The 26786-nt window shown below is 42.9% G+C and overlaps 1 protein-coding gene and 1 pseudogene across 4 annotated transcripts in view; both read right to left on the minus strand.

Annotated features, from left to right (window-relative positions):
* Nucleotides 1–5042, minus strand: part of Kansl1 (KAT8 regulatory NSL complex subunit 1) — a 138079-nt gene extending 133037 nt beyond the window's left edge. For 2 of the 4 annotated variants that reach the window (XM_036195438.1, XM_036195435.1), the window contains exons 1-2: nucleotides 5010–5042; nucleotides 3166–3283 (exon numbers count right to left, since the gene is read on the minus strand). The gene's annotated coding sequence lies outside the window, so the exon portion shown is untranslated. Of the gene's footprint in view, nucleotides 1–3165; nucleotides 3854–5009 lie in introns of those variants that run through there. The other 2 variants (XM_036195440.1, XM_036195434.1) reach the window with 1 other exon arrangement.
* Nucleotides 5043–13517: 8475 nt separating this feature from the next.
* On the minus strand, nucleotides 13518–23100 carry LOC118588771 (annotated as a pseudogene).
* Nucleotides 23101–26786: the final 3686 nt, after the last annotated feature.

The raw sequence follows: 26786 nt of genomic DNA on the forward strand, positions 1-26786 counted from the left end.
GACCAGGGGTAGCAGCACATGCATTTAAACCCAGCACAAGGATTCAGAGGCAAGTGGATCTCTTTGAGTATGAGGCCAGCCTAGTCTATATAGTGAGTTTTAGGCCAGCCAGGGGTACATAGAGAGACCATGTCTCAAAAAAATCCAACTAAATAAATAAATAATTTGATTTAATTAGAGACCAGCAAGATAGCTCAGCATGTAAAGATGATTGCTTAAGGTATGGAAAGATGGCTCAGTGGTTAGAGCACTGGCTGACCTTCTAGAAGACCTGGGTTCATTTCCTGGCACCCACATAGTGGCTTAGAACCATCTGAAAATCCACACATCTAAAACAAAATAATACTTTTTAAATGTTAAAAGAAAAAAGGAAAAAAAAAAAAAAACTGCTGCTGGTCCTAATGACTTGAGGTTGATCTTGAAAACCCACTTGGTGAAAGGAGAGGCCCAACTCCCACAAGCTGTCTCTGACCTCCACACAGCACCTAAACTATGGCCCATATGTATACACACATGTACATGCGTGCATACACAAATAAATACATGTAAAATTTTTAACTAAATTAGAGTAAAATGAGGTAAATGAAACAAACCATGAGAAATACAGAAATTTTAGCTAAAATTCAGTAGTATAATGCTTGCCTAGGATCTCCAACACCATACCAAAAAAAAAAAAAAAGAAAAAAAGAAAGAAAGAAAAGGAAACAACATTCTGTCATAATATATACACTTTAATTAAGGTCTCATTTCTTTTCATTTAAAAATGTGACTCGCTGGTGGTGGTGGCGGTGGCGGCGGCGGCGGCGGCGGCGGCGGCAGCTGCAGCAGTGGCACACACCTTTAATCCCAGCACTTGAGGGGCAGAGGCAGGTATAGGATCTCTTGTGAGTTCAAGGACAGCCTGGTCTACAGAGTTCCAGGAAAACCAGAGCTACACAGAGAAACTGTTTCAAAAAACAAAAACAAAGGGCTGGAGAGGTGGCTCAGTGGCTAAGAGCACTGGCTGCTCTTCTAGAGATCCTGAGTTCAATTCCCAGCACCCACATACATGGCAGCTCACAACTGTTTGTAACTCCAGGATCTGACACCCTCACACAGACATACATGCAGGCAAAACACCAATATACATAAAACACAAATAAATAAATTTAATAAATAAAAATATACTCCAATCTGAAAATAAGAAAAATACCATTTCTGCCAAAATTTAAATGTTCTTAAGTATAAAAATGAAAGGAAAATGTGAAGAAAAAAAAGTTTATGGCATATGCCCATAATCTCAGCACTTGGGAGGCTGAGTCATTAGAGTTCTAGGCCAGTCTAGGCTACATAGCAAGACTCTATCTCAAAACAACCAAATTTAGACTTAGCACGTTTTTACACTGATCAAAGGATTGGTAGGGAACTTAAAACTAAGGCAGCCACATAACTACATTCTCAAGTGGTTAACAGATAATATTTCATACACACCATAGGACACTGACTTTTGGCTGTATTTCTACCATGCCAAAGAACTCTGGTCCAACAATAGGGGTTACAGTATTATAACACCCCAGATTTACCAATAATTAGAGGTGAAACCTTAAACATTATACACATCTCTTTAAAAAGTAGACCTCAATATATTTACTACCATAAAACCAAGGAAAGTGCAACATGAAATCTAATATACTGATCATAGAGGTCAGCAAGTCCTGGCACAAAACAATTGTTAAAAAGTGGAATCACGGAGGCTGGAGAGATGGCTCAGCAGTTAAGAGTACTTCCAAAGGACCTGGGTTCAATACCCAGCTCCCAATATGGCAGCTCACTACTGACATCTTCACAGATACACATGCAGGCAAAACACCAATGCACATAAGTAAAAATAAATTTTTTTTTTTTTTTTTTTTTTTTTTTTTAAGAGAAGTGGAAACAGTTACACAGGTCCTCCAGCTCCTAACCACTCAGAACTTCAGGCTGTCTCCCCATTCAAGCCCTCCAAAAGGCTAAAAAGAATGCGTCACTTTGGACCCCTTTATATTAATATATGCACTCATCATCCAACATAGCAGCTAGAACATAATGAAGGTAGATTCAGCCTACATTATCTAAAGATTTCCCAAAAGTCCAAACATTTAGGTTACACAGACTGCATTATTCTGAGTTACCCACTACACTACTCTGGACTTACACGAAGCAGCTCACCAAACAACCTTAACTATATTGTTCTCTAACTCTCAAGGAAGGCCAGGCTAACCGAGGACTTCTAGCACTACTTATCAGTCCTCTGTCCTTCCTCTCACTTCCTCACTCTCATGCCTTAAGCTCTGTCCTCTGCTTAGTTCTAACTAAAGAGGGGGTTTTTTGCCATCTCTGAACAACAGATCAGAAAGAGCCATAAGAGACAAAGAACCACCATCATGGAAAGCTTTTTTGTCAAATGGTCACTGTCCACACTGCCCAAGTAAGGTCCACTCTGAGAGAAAAGGACCTGTTTCGATGGACTACCTGTTGAAAACCATTAGGGTAAGGGTTCATGCACTGGCCTAAGGAGCAGAGGGCATTCCAAGAGTTGTACACACAAGCCTTAATATACTATATGAAACTTCAGAGTAAACAAATGGTTAATGACACATCTTTTGTAACACATGAATCAGCTACTGATTTGCAAAAGCAGGACACACCCAAGTTCATATGACTCTAAAGTACCTGTTTGAAAATGGACCTCGAAGTCTGAATTGCCAACCCATCTATACCAGGTTTGGAACAGAATTTTACAAGTATGTAAGCTGTAATAATTTAAAGGTAAAAAGATGAACTCACCATTATAATAAAAGTTAATTTGAGAACTTCATTAATATTTTAACACCCATAATCAAAAACAGCAATATACAAATCCTAAGAAGCTAATAGTTCTGAGGATGAATATCCTGTAAGGTAAGTGAAGAGCAGCAAATTCAAGAACATTCTAGATAGATCTGGGGCATAGGCCAACATCTATAATCCTAGCATTTGGAATGTTGAGACAAGACGTTCATGAAGTTAAGGTCATGCTCAGCAACCTAAGAAGTTCCAAGCCAGCCTGGGCTACAATGAGACCCTGTCTCAAAACACAAATAGGTGAACAAACATTCCTGATTCTACAATACTATGAAGTAATAAGGAAAAGCCAATATATCTTACCTTAAGAGGCATCCAAATAGCATTCATAGTGTCAGGAATAGTTCAGACGAGACTCAGAAATAAGCAGGAAGAGACTAAGTAATTCCCTCAGTTACCACGGATAAGGAAGTGGGAAGATCTGAAAAGGAGGATTTTTCATTTAGATGAAAATAATCTAGAATATGTAAATAGCTTATTCTATCTGGGAAGGATGTTAAGTGCCAACTGCCTTACCATCCTAAAAAGTGTACAAGTGCTGGGTGTGGTGCACACCTTTACTCCCAGCACTCAGAGGAGGCTGAGGCAGAATGTTACCTAAGAGTTCAACACAAGCCTGGTATATAAAGTGAGTTCGGGGCCAGGCAAGGCTACTTACTGAGGTGCTATCAAAACAAAACAAACAAACAAAAAAAGGGTACAATATACAATTCCTTTGGAAAGGGCATATGTATATCTATGTGTGGAAATACTTTACATCAAAGGAGAACATAAATTTTAAATAATCAGAAATTACTTATCAAAGATTGAGAAAACCAAAATCCCAGATGAAAAGTTATTCTCCCAGAGTATTTCATAAGCACTACTGAAGGTGATTTATTAACCACCTGAAAAAGTCTACAGCTACTTTTATTTAATAAACTTAAAACCTTTCTGACAATTCTGATGTCCTAACTTTTCTTAAAATTAAGGTTCAGAGCTGATTCTAAATAATATAATAATAATATCTATTCTTCACTGAAGTACTACAAGCAAAAAAAAAAAAGGGGGGGGGGGGGAAGACCCTTCTTGCCCGGAGATCTTTAAAAGCAGATCAGAGAAATTCATTTTGAAGATGGAGGATGTTAAGTTTGTAGGAACTCAGAAGGGTGGACTAAATGACCCCTTGTTAAGGCTCCTGCCTTAAGTCCTAGGCCTGAATGAAAATTCCAGCTTAACCAGTAACTGCTTCACTTAAAATGGAGGCTAGCCCGAGTAGGAACACAAAAATAACACGCTCACCTCCTTAAAAATAATTTCTTAAAACCAGGGTCGAGCCTCCCCCCCCCCCCCCGTTTTAAAAATGAAATAAAGCTCTGGAGTGGGTTTGCTCCGTCTCCGCGGCCGTCACATCGGGTAGGGAGACTTGGCATCACTTTGCCTACCGCTCATCGGATCTGGGGGGTGGGGGCCGGAGGAGTTTGACTCTTGACCCGACTCCCCGGCAAGCCCGAGCGGCGGCCCCCGCCAAGCCCGTGACGCGCCGCGACCCCCAGCTCCACCGAACCGCGGGGCCGACGTCCCGGAGAGCGCGAGTCCGCGCCCCTCCCCCGCCTCGGACCCTCGTCCCGGAGCCTCCCCCACCGCCCGCGGCCCGCGACTCCTCCGGCCCGGTCCCCATTGTTAGGAGGGGGGCGGCCGGGGCCGGGACTGGCGGCCCGGAGCCCGTGGCCGCTGCCCGACTTGCCTCAGGAGGGGGCGGCCCGCGGGATGCCGCTTCCCGTCCTGCCCGCCGCGGTCCGTCCCACCTCGCTCGGCCTGGCGCCCCGGGGCTCCTCTCGGCGGCGCCCCCCTCCCACGGCCCGCTGGCCGCCAGTCTCCGGGTCCGCCGCGGCCCACGGCCCGAGGCCCAGGCCTTGCGGGTGGGCGCCGGCCGGGGGTCCCCGCGCCCCGCACACGCGTCCCCGCGTCCTCAGCCCGGCCGCCTTCAGGGCCCTCGGCGGCGCCCGCTCCCGAGACCCCTCAGCTTCCCTCCGCCCCGCGGCGGCGCCCCCCGCGGCGTCCCCGGGACGGGACGCCCCACTCTGCGCCACCATCACCCCGACCCGCCGCGCCCCCACCCCCCGGGGCAGTAGTGCCAACGGCAGCTCCCCCGGCCCCGGACCTACCTGCACGGCTCAACCAAGCCTAGAGTGGGGGGGGGGCGGGCAAGCTTCCGCCCTCCTCTGTCTCTCATTGGCCCGTCTAGGGCAATTCGCGAGTGCCATTGGCTGAGAGTGGACGTCTGTCAGAGCTGTGGGGCGGGACGGTGGAGAGGGGGGGCGAGAGATGCTGGTGCCTCGGCGTCTCTGTCTCTGTATCTCTCTATCTCTGTCTCGGCCCTAGGAAAGGAGAGGCTTGAGCTGGCGGGAGCTGGAAGGGGGCCTAGTGGGAGAAATAAGAATAAGAATCCCCACGGTGCTTCACAGCAGTCCATCATTCAAGCCCTGGCCTCAGTCCCTCAGGTCCTCTTCTGTCACCCCCAACCCCTGCCCTCTCCCTTCCAGGTTCTTCATCCAGGAAGCGATGTGATGAAAACCCGGCCAGGAAGGCCATAGGGAGAGAGATTTTGTATATGTACATTAAATATACACATATAAATGTTTATTTATAAAGCCAACCAGATTTGAGGTCATGAGGGCCTGGAAAGGCCACACATCTCACAGACCAGGAAGGAATTGAGAGAGAGCTGACTGTCAAAGATCACTCTCAGAGGTGGTAACAGTGGTCACCTCCTGGGATGAAATGGACTACTCAGCAGACCAAGGGAGAGAAAGACTTAATCTCTGGCACATCCTTTGTAGATATTGATTTTCATACCATTCATAAACAATCCAACTGAAAAAAAATATTAATTAGCCAAGCGTGATGGCCTACGTCTGTGATTTTAGCACAAGAGACTAAAGTAGAAAAGTATTAAGTTCAAGAGCCAGCTTAGGCTACACAGAGAGTATTTCAAAAAAAGTTTTTAAATTTTAAATCAGGTCACAAAATCAGAAACAAACCACAAAAACACAGCCCACAGAATCAACTAACCTGGGCTCTTTTAGGGGCTCACAGAGACTGACCAACAATCAGGGAGCCTGGATGGGTCTGACCCAGGTCCTCTGCATACATGTTATGGTTGAGTAGCAAGCTGTTCTTGTGGGACTCTTAAAAGTGAGAGCAGGGGCTGTCTCTGACTCTTTTGCCTGCTCTGGGGGCCCTCTTCCTCCTACTGGGTTGCCTCATCCAGTCTTGATGTTAGGTTATGTGCCTAGTCTTATTGTAACTTGTTATGCCATGTTTGTTTGATATTCCTGGGAGGCCTGCTCTTTTCTGAAGGGGAAAGGAAGGGGAGTAAATCTGGGGGGAGGGAAGGTGGGAGGCACTGGGAGGAGAGGAGGGAGGGGAAACTGGGATGTAATATGAGAGAAGAATAAATTTAAAAAAAAAAAAAGAAAGGAAGGAAGAAAAGACAAGAAAAACAGGACAACATCCAGACTTAGCAGGGCGTCTTACTTTTTAATTTGTTCAGTTTCAAATACCAGTAAGAAGTGAACGTTGTCCTGAGGAATTCCATAACACAAGAGAGAGTAAACAATGCATAGATGACAAGTAGACATGCTAAAGGATCGACTTTCCCAAAATGTAAAAAGAAAAACACAGCTAAAATTAGGACGAGAAATAAGGGCTAGACAGCATGAAGGCAGAGGACCAAGGGTCTACTGCAAAGCGAATACAAAAACTATGAGTGAGTCTCGGGTCTTGAAGCTTCTTAAAGGACTCTTTAGGCCCTAGTGGACTTGTGACAGAAGACCTAAAAAGAAAATACCCACAGAGAGACTTTTTCTCAGGATGTGTCTATAAATCATATTAAATGCATCTAGGATCCCAGGAAGATCACCTGGGGTAAAGAGAAATCCAAAGAAAACTAGTTATACTAAAATACAGTTTCACATTTTTAAAGATGTTTATCTGTATGTACATGTATGTAAAATGCACTGTGTACATGCCTGGTGTCCTTGGAAGCTAGACACTGATCCCTGGAGAGACTGGAGTTACAGACTTCTGGAGCCACTGTGTAGGAGCTGGAAACCAAGCCTGTGTCTTATGAAAGAAAAAACACAGGCTCTTAACCTCAGAACCATCTCTCCAGCCCCTAAAATTTTAGAACAGGCATGATGGCACACGTTGTTAATCAAGGACCTGGAAAACTGTTACCAAAAAAAACCAAAAAAACAGTTTTCAATATATTGCTAGAGCAATATAGGTACCTTTTAATAACAATCAAGTAATAATTAATTGAATGACCATTCTAACTTTGAAGTCATAAATGAGTCATTTTTTTAAAGAAATCTCAAACAACTGTCATACACTATGAAGTATGACATATTGGTGACAAAGTCACAGGTACCGCTAAAACCACTAAGATTTTGTCTACATTCACAATTGGAGGAAATGTTAATTTTCTCATTATTTGGAGCAAAACTTCATGGAGTTCCTAATCTATGGACCACAGACTTTAAAAAACAAAAACCAACCAAACAAACAAACCAACCTAACCTGAAGAAAGTATCCCCTCCACCCTCCATGTACTCTTTCTCCCCTCCATTGCCTCTAAACACTCTCCGGTTCCCTCACACCTGCAGAAGGCTGACGTCCCTGTGGCACAAAGAGCAAGGGCCCAGAAGGAGAACTGAAGAAAGGAGAGGATATGTATGCATCTTGTCTTTCTTCAAAGAAGAGGCAAGGGCTGGGGGAACAGTTCAGTGAGAGCGCTTGCCCAGCATGCCCCGGGGACAGAGGGAGAGAGGCAACCCCGAGACATGAAGCAGTTCTATGGTCATGAGGAAATAGAAGCTTGGGTGCGATGCTATGTCCTTAGTTATCCTCAAAAATAAGGATAACATAAGAAGACATCTTTAGCCAAGTGTAGTGGTGCTGGCATCCCTGCACTTGAGAGGCTGAAACAGGAAGATGCCAATTGGAGGCTACCTTGGGCTACACAGCAAGACCTATCTTTATTTTACTTATTCTGAATCCTGCCTTTGAATTACAGGAGAGGTTGTGAATCTGAGTGGAAATGGAAGGGGCGCAGAAGGAACTGGAGGAGGAGGGCACCGGGATGGCAATTACATAAATACGGTACAAACATGTGAAAGACTTAACTTTTCAAATAAAAAAGTTCCCTATCAGTCCATATTTTCTCAGTTGACTAATTCTGCTTAGATCACCTTCAGTGTAGTTCCTTGCTTATTGTCTACAAATGGGCCAGAGCAGGGGATTTAGAGGTGGCTCCGTGGTTTAAAGTGCCAGCTACTCTTGCAGGAGACCTGGGTTAAGTCCCTGGCACTGACCTGGTGGCTCACAACCATTTGTAACTCCAGTTACAGGGCATCTGATGCCCTTATCTGACTTCCACAGACAGTCACAGGGTATACATGCATGCATGTAGGCACAAGCTCAAACACATAAAACTAAATAAATCTTCCTTTTTTTCTTTATTATTATTATTATTATTATTATTATTATTATTATTATTTGTTTTAATTTTATACATCAACCATGGGTTCCCCTGTCCTCCCCCCTCCCACCCCCACCTCCCATCTTCTCCAGGACCAAGACACCCATGGGGATTCATTTAAACCTGGTGGATTCAGTACAGGCAGGTCCTGTCCCCTCCTTCCAGGCTGAGCATGTGTCCCTGTGTAAGCCCAAGGTTCCAAAGAGCCAGCTCATGCACTAAGGACAGGTCCTGGTCCCACAGACTGGGTAAATAAATCTTCTTAATTTACTGGGTTAGGACTGGGTTGCCTAGCATATCTAAGTTCTATCCCCAGAACCAACACATATATACATACATACATACATACATACATACATACATACATACATACATACATCACACACACTTATTTGATTGCTTCTAAAGCAAGTGTGGCAGTTACAACACTCTGGAGAAAAAGATAACTCCTAATTTGAGACTACTCTATAGTGAGTTTCAGGCCAGCATGGGCTTCAAAGTGGAACCCTGCCAGAAGCCCCACTCCTAAAAAAGGAGCCAGGCTTGGTGACATCTGCCTATAATCCCTGCACTTAGGAACTGGATGCAAGAAGTCCTCCTCAGCTACAGTCAGCCTGGACTGTAGCCGGAAGTTTCTGTCCCACCCAGTCCTGCAACTTCCGGCATAAACAAACAAGAAAACTTCCTCCAGAAAAGGGAAGGCTAATAATAATAACAATAGTAGTAGTAGTAGTAATAACATGCTTTCCTGCTAGGGCTGTTATGAGAATTAAGTTAGTTAATACAGGTAATGGGTTTGTTTGTTTTTGTTTTTGAGATAGGGTTTCACTGTGTAGCTTTGACTGTCCTGGAACTCATTCTGTTCCAGGCTGGAACTCACAGAGATTCCTCCTGCCTCTGCCTCCCGAGTGCTGGAATTAAAGGGGAGCGTCATCACTGCCCAGCCATACTCAATATTTAAATATCATTGTTACTATTTTTTGGGGTTTTGGTTTTGGTTTTTCGGGTTTTGTTTTGTTTTATTTTTTGAGACAGGGTTTCTCTGTGTATCTTTGGAGCCTGTCCTGGATCTCACTCAGTAGACCAGGTTGGCCTCGAACTCACAGAGATCTGCTAGCATCTGCCTCCCAAGTGCAGGGATTAAAGCATGTGCCACCACCGCCCAGCTATTACTATATTTTTGGCATCTTATAGTCCAGACCATCCCATAAAATTTTGTGATGATTATTTGTATTAATGGTATGGGAGACAGCAAACTAGATTAATAAGAAGGCCTACCCAACTCTTTGTTTCTCACTTAAATATTTCAAAGTCTGACTATTCCATTTTTTTTTCCAATTCTATTTTCCATTCTGTTGGGAAGGAAGACCAATCTCTCTTTAAAAGCCATGCAAATTCACTCAGTGGGAAGGGGGCCATGCTCTGATGATGAGCGGCTAATTCCCAAAGGCCATGCATATATCAACGCAAATCAATGAAGACCAGCAAACCCTGGCACTACTGGAATAACCCCTTTAGAAAAGACTTGGATATAATATTGTGAAATTGAAGCTGCACATACTCTATGTCTCAGCAGTCCTACTAATAGCTATATAAAAAATTCAGAATCATAATATCAGTGTTGCCTACAAGAACATTCACAATAGCAGTGCGTCTGTGGCCTCCAGCTGGAAATATCCCAGATTACTTACCATAGCATGGCTAAATTGTGGGTTATGTTTGGCTTAGTTGGTAGGTTGATTTCAGCATTTGGCTGTTGCTTGCGGGCTTTGTTTGGTTTTGGTTTGATGTTTGTTTTTGGTTGTTTGTTTTAAGACAAGCTCTCCATATGTAACACAGGTTGGCTTGGAATTCATTATGTGGTCCAAGCTGGCTTTGAATTCCTGGTGATCTCCCACCATCAGCTTGCCTCGTGCTGGAATTGGAGGTTTGTGGCACCACGCCCAGCTTTAAATTGTGGTTTGTTTGTTTTTATTATTACTGTGTGTATGAGTGCAGGTCATAACCCTTGTGTGGAGGTCAGAGAAAAACATTCAGGAATTGCAAGCCTGACAACCTGAGTTCAGTCCCTAGAGACCACAAGAGGTTGAAAGGAGAAATCCAAATCAACAAAGTTGTCTCCTAACCTCCACAGGTATGCCAAATATGTACACACACTTATAAATAAAAAAAATTAATTAAAAAGAAACATGCGAAAAAGTCTTGCATTTTGTGTTATATTTAACAATACAAGTAATTTTTAAAAATTTTTAAAATTGCCACAGGAAATGGACAAGATATGTGACAGAATATCATAAAAAGAAAAAACACAAATGGGTCTTTCAAAAATTTTGAGTTTCACTTTTTTGCTGTGGATATCACTCTGTATAAATAAAATGCTGATTGGCCAGTAGCCAGGCAGGAAGTATAGGTGGGACAAGCAGAGAAGAGAATTCTGGGAAGTGGAAGGCGGAGAGGGAGACACGGCCAGCCGCCGCCATGACAAGAAAGATGTAAGGTATTGGTAAACCACGAGCCACGTGGCAACTTATAGATTAATAGATTTGGGTTAATTTAAGATAGAAGAAACAGATGACAAGAAGCCTGCCACGGCCATACAGTTTGTAAACAATATAAGTCTCTGTGTGCTTACTTGGTTGGGTCTGAGCGACTGTGGGACTGGCGGGTAAGAGAGATTTGTCCTGACTGTGGGCCAGGCAGGAAAAATCTAACTACACTTTTTTCTGTTGTGTGTGGAGTGTGCACATGCAACAGTTCATGTGGAAGTCAGAAGACAACTTCTGGGAGTGGCTATCTCCACCGAGTGGGTCCTAGGAATCGAACCACCATCACCAAGTTCAGGTGCAAACTCTACCCTCTGAACTATCTAGCCACCCTCCTGAAGACAGTTCTTTTTTTCTTTACCTTTTAAAAGATGAATTTATTTTATGTGTTCAAGTGTTTTGCCTGAATGTATATATGTATAATGTGTGTGCCTGGGGCACACAGAGGTCAGAAGAGAGTGTCAGAACCCCTGGAACTGGAGTTACAGATGCTGTGAGCCACCACACAGGCGCTGGGAACCAAACCCAGGTCATCTGTAAGAACAAGTGCTCTAACTACTGAGCCATCTCACCGGCCCCCCAAAAATAGTTCTTTTTCTTTCTTTTTTAAAATTTATTTGTTTGTTTGTATTTCGAGACAGGGTTTCTCTGTGCAACACCCCTGGCTGTCCTGAGACTCACTATGTAGACCAGGCTGGCCTCGAACTTAAGGAGATCCACCTGCCTCTGCCTCCCAAGTGCTGGGATTAATGGTATGTGCCACCACCACCTGGCCCTTAATTTAATTTTTGAACTAGGATTTTGGAAGTAAAATCCAATGGGACAGTGAAGAAAGAGAATTAGCAGAGGTGATGCAACAGTTAGGTGTCCCCCTTCCATACAGACCTGGGACAGTCTGTCTGGGAGAACAGAATTTGAAGGATCTGTGAAGGATAGGAGCGGTACTTTGAGTGTAATCGGCCCCCATAAACTCACAGGGATTGGCACTGTCAGGAGGTGTGACTTTCTTGGAGTAGGTGTGCTCCTGTTGGAGCAAGTGTGTCACTGTGGGGGTGGGCTTTGAGGTCTCATACATGCTTAAGCAAAGCCCAATGCTTCAGTTCACTTTCTGTTGCCTTGAAATCAAGACATAAGAACTCTCAGCTCTTTCTCCAGCACCATGTCTGCCTGCATGCTGCCTTGCTTGCTGCCATGATGACAATGGACTAAACCTCTGAACTGTAAAGCAGCCCCAGTTAAATATTTTCCTTTATAAGAGTTGCCATGGAGGCCAGGCGGTGGTGGTGGCACATGCCTTTCTCAGCACTTAGGAGGCAGAGCCAGGTGGATCTCTGTAAGTTTGAGGCCAACCTGGTCTACAGAGCGAGATCCAGGACAGGCACCAAAACTACACAGAGAAACTTAAAACAAAACAAAACAAAACAAAACAAAAAACCATTGTAAAGAGTTGCCATGGTCATGGTGTCTTTTCACTGCAATAGAAACCCCAACTAAGACAGACAGTGTACATACAGTGTTATATGTAGCACCAAGAAGCCAGCCCTGAGATACCTGTTTTCCATTCAAATCAGGGGAGCTATGGAACATGAAAGCACAACAGAATGCAGCACTTCTGTTTTGTGGTATGTGTCTGTTTTGTGGTGTGTGTGTGTGTGTGTGTGTGTGTGTGTGTGTGTGTGTGTGTTTACAATTTATTAGTCTCTCTTTAGAAATTTGCATCATTTTGGGACTAGAAAGCTGGCTTAGACGTTAAAAGAATTTACCTTGGTTTTGTTTTGTTTTGTTGTTTTTTGAGACAGGGTTTCTCTGTGTAGTTTTGGTGCCTGTCCTGGATCTCCCTCTGTAGATCTAACTGGCCTTAAATTCACAGAGATCTGCCTGGGTCTGCTTCCTGAGTGCTGGGATTAAAGGTGTGCGCCACCACTGCCCAGTGAATTTGCCATTCTCACAAAGGACCTGATGCTGGTTTCTCAGGCTCACAAATACCCATAATTCCAGTTCCAGAGAGGCAGGTGAATTTCTGTGAGTTCTAAGCCAGCCTGATTTACAGAGAGAGTTCAAGGACAGCCAGAGCTGTTACACAGAGAAACCCTGTCTCAAGAAAAAAAAAAAAAAAAAGGAAAAGGAAAGGACAGAGAGATGGCTCAGCAGTTAGCAGTTAGGAGTACTGGTTGCTCTTCCAAAGGACCCTGGTTCAATTCCCAGCACCCACATATATGTGTAACTCCAACTCACACAGACACACGTGCAAGCACAACACCAATGCACATGAAATAAAAACAAATATATTTTTAAAAAGTTGAATAAAAGAAAAGAACGATTAAAAAACAAAAACAGCTGGGTGGTGGTGGCACACGCCTTTAATCCCAGCACTCAGGAGGCAGAGGCAGGGGAATCTCTGTGAGTTCAAGGCCAGCCTGGTCTACCGAGCGAGATCCAGGACAGGCACAAAGCTACCCAGAGAAACCCTGTCTCGAAAAAACAAAACAAAACAAAAAACCCAAAAACACACAAAGGAAAATGTACCACCACTGAGCGGCTCACGTCACCCCAGCATCTCCTCTTCGGGCTGTCACGCACTCTCTGGCTCACTGTCTGCCATTGCCAGCCTTGGCCCCTGCAGTCCCTGACCACCTTCATTCTGTCCTCGGTTTCCTTTCCTTGTTTGCTTGACGTCTTTTTCTTCTCATACAGACCGTGCATGTCTTACACGCCTCATTTTTATTTGCGTAATCCAAAGAGTCATGAAACTAGGCTGAAGCCAGTTGCTTTCCTACCACAAAAACAATATCTGAATCCAAATACAAAGATGACATCTGGGGTGTGTGTGTGTGTGTGTGTGTGTGTGTGTGTGTGTGTGTGTGTGTGTGTGTGTGTTTTGTCCAGTTTTCTCCAGAGTTCTGTGTTTAGTACTCTTGCCTTCCTGGGATGAACAATAACCATTTGTTTCCCTCTGAAATGGCTGGCTGGCCATGTACTTCCTGGTCCAGCGATTCTGTCATTATGATGTCAATGATCTTCGAACAGCCAGAGGAAAAGAGGGTCCCATTTTATTTATGTCTTTATTTTTGTTTTTCCAAACAGGGTTTCTTTATGTAGCCTTGGCTATCCTGGAATTCACTCTGTAGACCAGGCTGGCCACAAACTCACAAAGACCTGCCTGCCTCTGCCTCCCAAGTGCTAGGATTAAAGATGTGTGCCACCATGGCCCAGTATATATATATTTGGTTTTTCGAGACAGGGTCTCTCTGTGTAGTTTTGGTGCCTATCCTGGATCTTACTCTATAGCCCAGGCAGGCCTCGAACTCACAGAGATCCACCTGCCTCTCCCTCTCGAGTGCTGGGATTAAAGGTGTGTGCCACCACACTGCCCGGCTCCCAGTATATATATGTATTTCTTTTAGTTTTTTTGGTTTATGTATCTGTGTCTGTGTGTCTGTGTGTCTGTGTGTGGGTATATGCATATGAATGTAGGCTCCCTAGAAGACCAGAAGAGGGCGTTGGATCTCTTGAAGCTGGAGTGATAAGGGACTATGAGCCACTCAACGTGGGCACTAGGAGAACATGAGTCTTTTGCAAAGGCAGCCAGTGCTTTTAGCCATAGAGCCTTCTCTCAAGTCCAGTTTGTTGGTTTTGTTGTTGTTGGTTTTGTTTTGAGAGACTCTAGCCATGTAGCCCAGGCTACATAACTTTACTGCTCCTTCCATCTTGCCCATCCAAGAGCTGAGATTACAGCCCTGTGTCATGTGACTAGCTCTCATAACTTGATAGTTCTTTGTGTTGTTGTGGGCTTTTTGTTTTGTTTGGGGGGTGGTTTTGAGGCAGTATATGCCTGTGTTTTCTCATGCCCCACCACCTGTGCTGTGGGTTTTGTGTTTGTTTGTTTTTAGTTTATTTTGAGACAGGGTCAGCTAGTTATGGTGGCAAATGCCATTAATCCCAGAACTCTGGAGGCAAGGCAAGTGGATCTCTGAGTTCAGGGCCAGCCTGGTCTACAGAGTGAATTTAGGACAGCTAGGGCTACACAGAAACCCTGTCTTGAAAAACCAAAAGAGAGAGAGAGAGAGAGAGAGAGAGAGAGAGAGAGAGAGAGAACCTAATTTACTATGTAACCCCATACTGGCGTCTAGTGTCCTTTAACTCATAGAGATTCACTGCCTCCACCTCCCCATAGCTGGGATCAAAGGCCTGGCCACTCACCATGCCTGACTTAGTTGTTTTTTTAAAGATTCATTTATTTATTATGTATATAGTATTCTGCCTGCATGTATGTCTGCAGGCCAGAAGAGGGCACCAGATCTCATTACAGATGGCTGGGAGCCACCATGTGGTTGCTGGGAATTGAACTCAGGACCTCTGGAAGAGCAGCCAGTGCTCTTAACCACTGAGCCATCTCTCCAGCCCTTGTTTTTTTTTTTTTTTTTTTTTTTTTTTTTTTTTTTTTTTTTTTGAGATAGACTCTCCTGAAGCCTAAGCTGGCCTCAAACTCACTGTTGTAATTTAAAAGCAGCAAGAAGGAGTCATGCCACACAACAAGGCTCACATGGGAGGTTTATGGGGGAAGGGCAAAGAAGGGGGCAGAGACCAGTCCAGGGAGACCAGAGCAAAGGAAGAGAAAGAGAACGAGACCGGAGGTGGGCGAGGCCCATCTTTTATAAGGAAATGTAGCATATTTGCACAGGGAGTGCTCTTAGTGGCTGCAGCTGAGGATGTACATCCTGTCAGGACCGTAAGGGCAGCACAGATGCCCAAATGCTAACACTCACTGTATAGCCCAAGCTAACCATAAATTTGCAATCTCTTGCCTAATTCTCCCAGATATGTGTTACCATGACAGACTTGGTGGGGGGGGTGTTTGAGACAAGGTTTCACTGTGTAGTCCTGGATGACCTGGAACTCACTCTGTAGACCACCAGGCTGGCCTCGAACTCACAGAGACCCAACTGCCTCTGCCTCCTGAGTGCTAAAAGCATGCACAACCACCACTTGGCTAATTTTTTTTTTTAATGTAGAGAGAATAAATAATATGATTCTGATGATGCAAAAGGTCAGATCAGCTCAGATTAAAAACATAAATGCAGGTTTATTCACCAGTTCCAAAGAATGGGGCCAGAGAAGTCACACACCTAGGCTAAGGCAGGGAGGTTTTATAGACCTTAGGTGAGGGGTGATGGTGAGCCAATCAGGAGCTGGGACTGTGTCTAAGGATGGTCAAAAGTGAGGTCCCTGGGCAGACACTTGGGTGTCATTCCTTTATTCAGAGTTTTCTCAGTGTAGGTGGACTTGGGGGAAGCAGGGTAGATTAAAGATATTAACCACCACCACCAGGCTAAACTGTCTTTAGAAGATTCTTTTCAGACATAGAATCCTAGATGGTGCCTGGTGGTTGTGGTGCACACCTTTAATCCCAGCCCTTGGAAGGCAGAGGCAGGCACATCTCTGAGTTCCAGGCCAGGCTGGTTTACAGAGCGAGTTCCAGGACAGCCAGGGCTACACAGAGAAACTCTGTCTTGAAAAACAAAAAGGTTAGGGATTTAGCTCAGTAGTAGAGTGCTTGCCTAACAAGTGCAAGACCCTGGATTCAGTACTCAGCTCCAGAAAATAAATAAATAAATAAATAAATAACCTTGCCAGGTTGTGGTGGCACATGCCTTTAATCCCTGTACCCGGGAAGCACAGCCAGGCAGGTCTCTGTGAGTTTGAGGCCAGCCTAGTCTACAGAGCGAGATCTAGGACAGCCTCCAAAGCTACATAGAGAAACCCTGTCTCAAAAAAAAAAAAAAAAAAAAAAAAAAAAAAAAGAAAAAGAAAACAAAACAAAGAAAAAAGAAATCCTGGTGGTTCTTTACAGAGATTTTGTGAAAGTCTTGGTGAATGGATAGATCAAAAGACATGTAGGATCCTGTGCTGGTCCAGCTAGTACCAGGTTGTCCCTGGTTTGGAGAGAATTCCATGTACCAGATGCTGTGCTCTGGGAGTGGCAGAAAAAAGGAAAACTCAACCTCATGCCCAGCAAGGGATTGTGGGGTGCAATCAGAGAGGGCATGACTGGGTTTCAGGAGACCATGGCTACCATGTCAGTAAGCAGGACAAGTAACCTCCATCTCCAAGGTTGCATGGTCCAAATATAGCAGTTAGATATTTTTAAAATTTTCATGACTTAAAAAAATTGAAGGTGCTTGGGTATGTGTATATGTCATGGCGTGTATAAGGAGGTCAGTGAAAAACTTGTGAGAGTAGTTCTTCCCTTCCATCATTCAGCCCTGGGGATTGAACACAGGTCACCAGGTTTTATGATAATGACTTTACCCACTGAGCCATTTCATGGGCCAGCATTTAGATCTTAATAAGAGTTATGTTTCCTGGTTAAAGAGGATTGTAGGTAGTCTTTCTTGTGGACCATCAGCTCACAAATAACAACATGGAGACTAATTATTAATTATGAAAGGTTGGCCTTAGCTTAGACTTTTCCCAACTGGCTCTTAAAACTTAAATTACCCTGTTTCTATTAATCTACATTCTGCCACATGGCTTGGTTACCTCTCCTCTGTACCATATGTCCAACTTCTTCAGTGTCTCACTGGCATATCTCCTGCACCTAGATTCATCCTCTGACTTCCTCTCTGCTCAGAAATCCCACCTATTCTTTCCTGCCAAGCTATTGACCACTCAGCATTTTATTGAACAAATCACAGTGACACATCTTCACACAGTGTAAACAAATATTCTGCAACATTTCTCCCTTTCTGTCTAAATAAAAAGGAAAGGTTTTTAACTCTAGCACTGTAAAACTGTATACAAAGAACAATTATTAGATAAGAATTACATTCACAATGTCCAGTCCATTTGTATTTGGAAAATTTGGAGAAACTACTTACTCTGTTATCTATCCTATCTTGGTGATTCCAAAGGTTTTTTTTGTTGTTGTTGTTTTGTTTTTGGTTTTTGTTTTTGTTTTTTGAGACAGGGTTTCTCTGTGTAGTTTTGTTCCTTTCCTGGAACTCACTCTGCAGTCCAGACTGGTCTCAAACTCACGGAGATCCGCCTGCCTCTGCCTCCTGAGTGCTGGGCTTAAAGGCGTGCACCACCACCACCCAGCTGATTCCAAAGTTTTATCCTAAACCACTTTCTATTATAACTTATATTATCAACTGAAAAATATCTTTTTAGACATTAAAACATTTTCTTAGATGAACAACTTAGGCTTTTATGTCTCTCGACCTTATAAACTTCACATCTCCCATGTAAGTTTCTTTTCTGAATTTTGTGACAAGGAAAAACTGTAAAACTATATCTATTTGTGGTGATATATTATGCACCCCAATAAAGCTTACCTGGGAATCAGAGGACAGAGCCAACCACTAGATTAGACATAGAGGCCAGTCAGTGATGGCACACACCCTTAATCCTATCACTCTGGAGACAGATCCCAATGGATCTCTGTGAGTTCAAGACCACATTGGGAACAGAGGCAGGCATGGTGGCACACAATTTAATCCCAGTACTGGGATACATTCAGGCCTTTAATCCCAGGAAGTTAAGATGACAGGGCAGAAAAAGGTATATAAGGTGTGAGGAAACAGGAACTCACTCTCTTGAGGCTGAGGATTTCATAGAGGTAAGAACATGGTTGGTTTGTTCTGTTTCTCTGATCTTTCAGCTTTCACCCAAATATCTGGCTCTGTTTTATTTTTTTAATTAATTAGACCTTTTAAGATTTGTATTATATCTATTCTTCAACCCCACCAGAGACCCAAGAAAAATATAACATTATCTGAGTAAACAGGAAGTGCAGAGCAAACAACTTCCAAAACTACAGACACAACAGAGATATCTTGCTACCTAGCCAATCATCCAAGGTTCCTCTGCAATGTTGGGGCATCAATCTTCAACCTAGAATATTTGACAGACTTTTCTGCAAAGCAGGAATTTTGAAGGACTGCCTACCTTGTCTTGGCAAAGTTCAGCAATTGCCATCTTTTCTTCTTCTTCTTCTTCTTCTTCTTCTTCTTCTTCTTCTTCTTCTTCTTCTTCTTCTTCTTCCTCTTCCTCTTCTTCCTTCTTCTCCTCCTTTTCTTTTTTTCTTTTCTTTCTTTTTAAAAGATGTATTTATTTATTTTGTATATAGTGTTCTGTTTGCATGTATCCCTTCAGGCCAGAAGAGGGCGCCAGATCTCATTACAGATGGTTGTGAGCCATCATACAGGTGTTGGGAATTGAACTCAAGACCTGCTGGAAGAACAGCCAGTGTTCTTAACCTCTGAGCCATCTCTCCAGCTCCTCTTCTTCTTTTCTGAGATAGGGTTTCTCTGTGTAGTTTTGGTGCCTGTCCTCGATCTCACTCTGTAGACCAGGCTGACCTTGAACTCACAGAGATCTGCTGGCTCTGCCGCCTGAGTGCTGGGATTAAAGAAATGGGCCACCACCACTTGGCCAGTTGCTTTCTTTTGTGTCCTGCATATCCAACTAGGATAGCATACTGACTGCCAGCAGTCAAGGTAAGAGAAGTTTCTTAACCAGTGACTAGCTTTGTCACATTTGAAGCAAACTCTATGTGGAGATTCTTTGATACTCACCAACCTCTTTTGAAGTAAATTGGTTCTGCCAAGAACAGACATGTCTCACGTCATGAAAAGCTTTATGTTATTAAAACATAATAACATAAACTTAAATGCCATATTCTGTAGGTCTCTGAAGTATTTGAAGACCATCTATCTATTAAAATATATCTGTTTGACCCTTGAAAACATGCCTAACATGACTACAATTTGATTGCTATAGATGACTAACTACTAACATGCATTTCTTTATTATCCTAAATTGAAGTGCGAGCCTAATTGGTCTTAACAATAAAAACCCAGAGTCAAATATTGAGGGCAAAAGTTGAAAGATCAGAGAATCAGAGCAGCAGCCAATAGAAACTTCTTACCTCTATGAATCTTCAGACCAAATATAGGACAAGAACCTGTCTCTACCCACCTTATATTCCTGTCTCCACCTCCCTAATGCTGGGATTAAAGGTATGCACCACCACCATCCGACTCTATTTCTCTTTTAGACTAGATCAATCTCATGTAGCCCAGGATAGACTTGAACTCCTGATCTTCCTGCTTCCTACTCCCAAGTGCTAGGATTAAAGGTATATGCTACTACTGCCTGACCCTCTATGGTCAGTCTATGGTTAACTAGTGGCTAGCTCTACCCTCTGATCTCCAGGCAAGCTTTATTAATCAGAACACAAACAAAATATCATACAACACTACATAGGTTTCAAAAACTAAACTTTACATCACATTTTCAAATGAGCTTTCAAATATCTTAAACAAGAATAGAAACTATATAGTATATCAAAAATAATCTTACATTTGTATTGATATACAAAAATATCTTAAAGAAGAGTAGAAACATATACAGTATAACAAAAAATAACTTTAAATTTATATCAATATACAAAAATTCATACCAATGTAAAATATTTGAGACTAGTAGTTGTTTATTTGGTTTAAAAGTAGATTCAAGGGCTGGAGAGATGGCTCAGTGGTTAAGAGCACTGGCTGCTCTTCCTGAGGTCCTGAGTTCAATTCCCAGCAACCACATGGTGGCTCACAACCACTTGTAATGAGATCTGGTGCCCTCTTCTGGCCTGCAGGGACACATGCAGGCAGAATATTGTATTCATAAATAAAAAATCTTTAAAAAAAAAGAAAGAAAGAAAAGAAAAAGTAGATTCAATAATCTACCCTTCTATCCTATTATTCCGATATCCCCCCTTTTTCCAGAACAAGATCCCTGAATCTAATCTCCTTTGTTAGTTTTCTCCATGACCATGATCAATAACAACTTTTAACCAACTCCCCTAAATGATGACATACATTTATAACCCATCAAATGACCTAAAACCACCCACCTCACCTCTTGGGAATGTGGGCATTGTGTTCTCTAGACTGCTTCCTTTTGTCTGGGGGCAATAGCATCTTTAGGGGATCCTGAGAAAATTGAGATAATGGTCAAGTCTTAGGAAAGTTAGCAGTATCATTTGTTCTTCGGTCTCTGTGTGATGGGAAAGGGTAGGGATTATCTGAAGTCCTGGCTGGAGGAGTCTGTGAGGTTGAATCATTTCAGCTAACAGCTTTGAAGTTGTTTTGGATGCAGAATTTTGAGGAAACTGCAACAGAGGTACTCTGAGAGGTTGGGTCACCTGGGCTACTTGTCTTTATTGGTGCCTGGTCCTTTTGTTCTGAAAACACATAAACTTTTAAAGGCAACATACATATCTATATTAACACAAGTATGGAATGTGCAGAGTGCACAAATTGGCTAAAGATGATTCTCTGCTCTGTTTGAGCAGTGAAAGGCATTTGTCAACTTTTAAGTCCATTTTGACTGCATAACCAAACCATAACATAAATTTCCATTCATGTCATATGAAAGGATGGTGTGTAATAATAAGTCATGTAGGCCAGGCGGTGGTGGCACACGCCTTTAATCCTAGCACTCGGGAGGCAGAGACAGACGGATCTCTGTGAGTTTGAGACCAGCCTGGTCTACAAAGCAAGTTCCAGGAAAGGCGCAAAGCTACGCAGAGAAAAAAACAAAAAAACAAAACAAAACAAAACAAAAGTCATGTAGCCAACACTATTTATCACGTCTCCTCCAGTCTCAGAGCTGTTCCCATGGAGAGGGATCACTTTATATGTTACCTGTATTGTAGTTTTTTTGTTGTTGTTGTTTTGTATTTTTTTTTACCAGAGTGGAGGACTGAACCCAGGGCTTCGCACTTGCTAGGCAAGTGCTCTACCACTGAGCTAAATCCCCAACCCCTGTTTGTTTTGTTTTGGGTTTTTTTTTTTTTTGTATTGTTGTTGCTTCTTCCTTCCTTCCTTCCTTCCTTCCTTCCTTCCTTCCTTCCTTCCTTCCTTCCTCTCTCTCTCTCTCTCCTCTTTCTCTCTTGTCAAGATTTTCAGGAGCTCTCCCCTGATTAAATCTGCTCTTCATTAATTTTGAAGATTTCCATAGCTTTTTGTTTCCTGTGGAAACAAAGTCATAAACTCTTCCTCAATACAACATGGTTTTGTTTTGTTTTTTTACTTTCATTTTAAAGTTAAGACGGCCTTAAAATATACAGGCTGGTGTAATTTAGCAGCTCTTTTCACAGTCCACTGTCTCTCAGCAGCGTTCGTCCCTCACTCATCAGCATTCAAAGTCAACAAAACAACATACAGGATCCAAGTGCCCCATGTATTTCCCATCCTGATGGAGCTTATCCCTTTTACATAATTTTACTCTCTCTTTAAAGACCATTTTTAAACTATTTATTTTTTAACGACTTCCTACACCCATTTTCTTTTCTTTCTTCAGCATCTAAGCACATTTTAGGCATACTATATCTGTTCAGAGGTTTTCTCGGCTCTGCAACATCTTTCTTTCTTTCTTTCCTTCCTTCCTTCCTTCCTTCCTTCCTTCCTTCCTTCCTTCCTTCCTTCCTTCCTTCTTTCTTTCTTTCTTTCTTTCTTTCTTTCTTTCTTTCTTTCTTTTCCAGAGCTAAGGACCAAACCCAGGGCCTTGTGCTTGCTAAGAAAGCGCTCTACCACTGACCTAAATCCCCAACTCCTACATTTTTCTGACCACATGAGGCAAACTTCAAATCTGCAAGGCCCCTGCCAAGTGGCTAGCTGTGGCATTGGCAGCTGGCTATGCCCCGTTTGGGACTGTGAGAGCCTAATCTCAAACTGATGGGTAGCAGCCCTGGAGCCACATTTACCTGCCCCAGCTCTGGGAAGTTGCTAAGTCCCCATGAGCAGCAACTGGCTGTTGTGAGTGCTTGCAGAGAGGCCCAGGAGGCGACTGCAGAGGCTCCAGCTGGTGTGACTTCTCCATCAGTGTAGTTGAACACCATGTTGGGTGCCAAATATAGTTGGTCCTTCTTGTGGGCCACCAGCTCACAAATAACAACACAGACTTATTATCAATTATGAAAGCTAGACCTTAGCTTAGGCTTTTTTTCCCCAATTAGCTCTTATAACTTAAATTATTCTGTTTCTATCAATCTACATTCTACCAATGTGACTTAGTTACCTCTCGCCTATGCCGTAGGTCTGACTTCTTCAGTGTCTCGCTGGAGTCTGTTGCATGCCTAGATTCATTCTTCTGACTTCCTTCTGACTTGGCCATTCAGCTCTTTATTGAACCAATCACAGTGACACATCTTCACAAAATGTAAACTAATATTCTGCAGTAGATGATAACTTTAAAGATATGCTGTTGTGGAACTTAAAAGTATTAAACTTTTTTTTTTTTTTTTTTTTGCCAGAGCTGAGGACTGAACCCAGGGCCTTGCAACTTGCTAGGCAAGTGCTCTACCACTGAGCTAAATCCCCAACTCCAGTATTAAACATTTTGATTTTAAGCTGGGTGGAGGTGGCTCACATCTTTAATCCCAGCACTTGAGGCAATCAGATCTCTGAGGTTGAGGCTAGCCACCTAGTCTACACACTGAGTTCTAGGATAGCCAAAGCTACCGAGAGAAACCGTGTCTTGTAAAACCAATAAAAATTTAATTTTAATTTTTTTGTGTGTGGTACATACATATAAGAATATTAGGTGTTCTATTCTATCATTCTCAGTCTTATTCTTTGATACAGAGTCTCTCATTGAACCTTGGGTTAGGCTGGTGGCCTGCTGTCTCTGCCCCTATAGCACTGGGGTTACAGGAACAGAGCACAGCTATGTCCAGCTAGAGATTTGAACTCAGGTCCTCATGATTGAACAACACTCTTACTCAGTGAGCATTCTCTCCAATACACTAGACATTTAAAAAAAATTGTGTGTGTGTGTGTGTGTGTGTGTGTGTGTGTGTGAAGTATGTGTGTGGGTATAGGCATAAGGGTGGACAGAGCATGTGTAGCAATCAGAAGACAACTTACAAGATTTGAGTCTTTGTTAAAATATTACATAAATCATGAAAAATGAATTGTTTAATGTTCACTTTATGCTTAAAATTGTACCTTAGGGGGCTGGAGAGATGCTCAGAGGTTAAGAGCACTGGCTGCTCTTCCAAAGGTCCTGAGTTCAATTCCCAGCAACCACATGGTGGCTCACAACCATCTGTAATGAGATCTGGTGCCCTCTTCTGGCCTGCAGGCATATATGCGGACAGAACACTGTGTACATAATAAATAAATCTTTTTAAAATAAGATCTTTATTGACAGATAATTCACATAATATAATTTTTCTGTTTGCACAATTTGATAGACTTTAGTCCAGCATCCTCATAGGCCCATGACACCATCACCACTTCCTGTTTTAGAACATCGCTGTCTTTAATTTCTTTCCTTTTTTTTTTTTTTTTTAAATGTGGAATGCCTTTATTGAAGGCTCAGTGGTCAAGGGGACTGGCTGCAGAGGACCTGAGTTCAATTCCCAGCAACCACACGGTGGCTCACAACAATCTGTATTGAGATCTGGTGCCCTCTTCTGGCCTGCAGGCATACGTGTTGTATACATACATACATACATACATACATACATACATACATACATAAATAAATAACTCTTTTAAAAAAAAGATCATTTAGCAATTCATGTTAAAAGTAGGGTGGGGCTTGGGAAGGGTCTCGCTTTTTTTTTGGATGGAGGAATGACAGAGAAAGGAGGTCACTGATTGCTTGTCTGATCACTCAGGTTCTTACTTCTTCTCCCTCCCAATTTTTTTTTTTTTTGGTGGAGCTGAGGACCGAACCCAGGGCCTTGCGCTTGCTAGGCAAGCACTCTACCACTGAGCTAAATCCCCAACCCGCCAAAATTTTTTCCTAATGCTAAAAATGGGAAATATTATGATGCACAGAGTTAGGTCTCTGTACAGTTCCACAATGGATGGTTTGAAAATGGAACAATTAAAGGAAAGGATAATTAACATAGCTGGGATGGACATAATGTCAATTATAATCATTGTCATTTTGGTAATTCATGTTTCATCCCTTAAAAAGTTGTTTGCTATTGGTGCCAAATATGAAAAATTGAGAAGACACATTCCTTAGAAAGACATTCTACTGAAATTAAGAAAAAAATATTCACCCATTGACAGAGGAGTTTAGAGCAGAAGCTACTGCACCATTGCATTATGAAACTGAAGAAGAGCGGCCCAAGGTTTTTAGAAAACAACCTTAATTTATCCAGTTACCATTCAAGAAGAACCTCCAGATGGTAGGCACCCCCAATGCTATTCAGAAGTTAACTTGGAACTTACAGAAATGTTAGGTTTGGGGGCTGGAGAGATGACTTAGTTGCTAAGAGCATTGACTGTTCTTCCAGTGTCCTTAGTTCAATTCCCAGCAACCACATGGTGGCTCATAAAATATATGAACAAATAAATCTTAAAAAAAAAAAGAAATGTTAGATTCAAAGAGCTTTAAGGAAGCAATAGTTTTATATGGTATGAATTCACAATGTGTGAAGCAGATGTTAAATTCATGGGCCACTTGGAACAAAATTACTTCACAAGACTTAAAAGATTTATTTATTGGAAGCTGGTCCTCAGTTACAGTGGAAAATATGGTGTAGAGACAAAGCTAGGGTCAAAGAACAACAAGGTAGGCCTAGAGGTTATAAGATTTCCCAAGATCAAATTCTCAGTGAGGGCCATTATGCTGATTTGGAAAGGCAGATTATATTTGATGATCATACCTTGGCTCTATTCCACACAGTAGCTTTGGATGCTTGGGACAAGATTGAAGAATCAGGAAAGAGGACTGAGCCATTTACTAAAATTATAAGAAGCCGTCACTGATTTTTTTTTTCTCCTTTTATATACCAACCCCTGTTCTGCCTCCCTCCCCTTCTCCAGCTTCCCCCCACCTCCCTCCCTCCTATTCCCATCCCCTCCTCATAGAAGGTAAAGCCTCCATTGGGTAGTCAATACAGGCTGGTATACCAAGGTGGGGTCTGACCTAGCCCCTCCTCCTTGCATCAAGGCTGAGTAAGGCATCACACCATAGGGAATGGGCTCTAAAAAGCCAGTTTCTGTACCCGAGATAAGTTCTGGTCCCACTGTCAGGGGACCCACAAACACATCAAGCCATGCAACTTTCACCCACATTCAGAGGCCTAGTTTGGTTCCATGCAGGCTCCCTTGCTGTTAGTCCAGAGTCTGTGAGCTCCCACTAGCTTGGGTCAGCTATCTCTGTGGTTTTTCCCATCATGATTCTGACCCTACTTGCTCTTATAATCCTTCCTCCCTCTCTTCAACTGAACTCCAGGATCTAGGCCAAGTGCTTGGCTGTAGTTCTCTGCATCTGCTTCCATCAGTTGTGGATGTAGGTTCTATGATGACAGTTAGGGTAGATACCAATCTCAATGCAGGGGAAGGCTTATTCCACCATTGCTATGAGTCTTAGCTGGGGAACGTCCTTGTGAGTTCCTGGGGATTTCCCTAGCTCCAGATTTTTCCCCATACCCTTAATGGTACACTCTGTCAAGATATTTCTTCCATTGCTCTCCCTCCCCGTCTTTCCCCCAACTCGGAGATCTCAAGAACTCATGTTCCCACCTCCCATCCCCTTCCCTCTACTCCCTCCTCCCAGTTTACCCAGGAGATCTTAACCCTTTTCCCTTCCTGGGGTGATCCATGTGTGTCCTTCTTAGTGTCCTCCTCTTTACCTAGCTTCTCTGGGGTTGTGGATTGTAGCCTGGTTATCCTTTGCTTTGCATCTAATATTTACTTATGAGTGAGTACGTACTGTGTTTGTCTTTCTGGGTCTGGGTTACCTCACTCAGTATGATTTTTTCTAGTTTCATCCATTTGTCTACAAATTTCATGATGACTTTTTTTTTTTAACCATCATATAATACACAATTATGT

Source organism: Onychomys torridus, chromosome 8 (genome assembly GCF_903995425.1).
Source record: "Onychomys torridus chromosome 8, mOncTor1.1, whole genome shotgun sequence".
Lineage (NCBI taxonomy): Eukaryota > Metazoa > Chordata > Mammalia > Rodentia > Cricetidae > Onychomys > Onychomys torridus.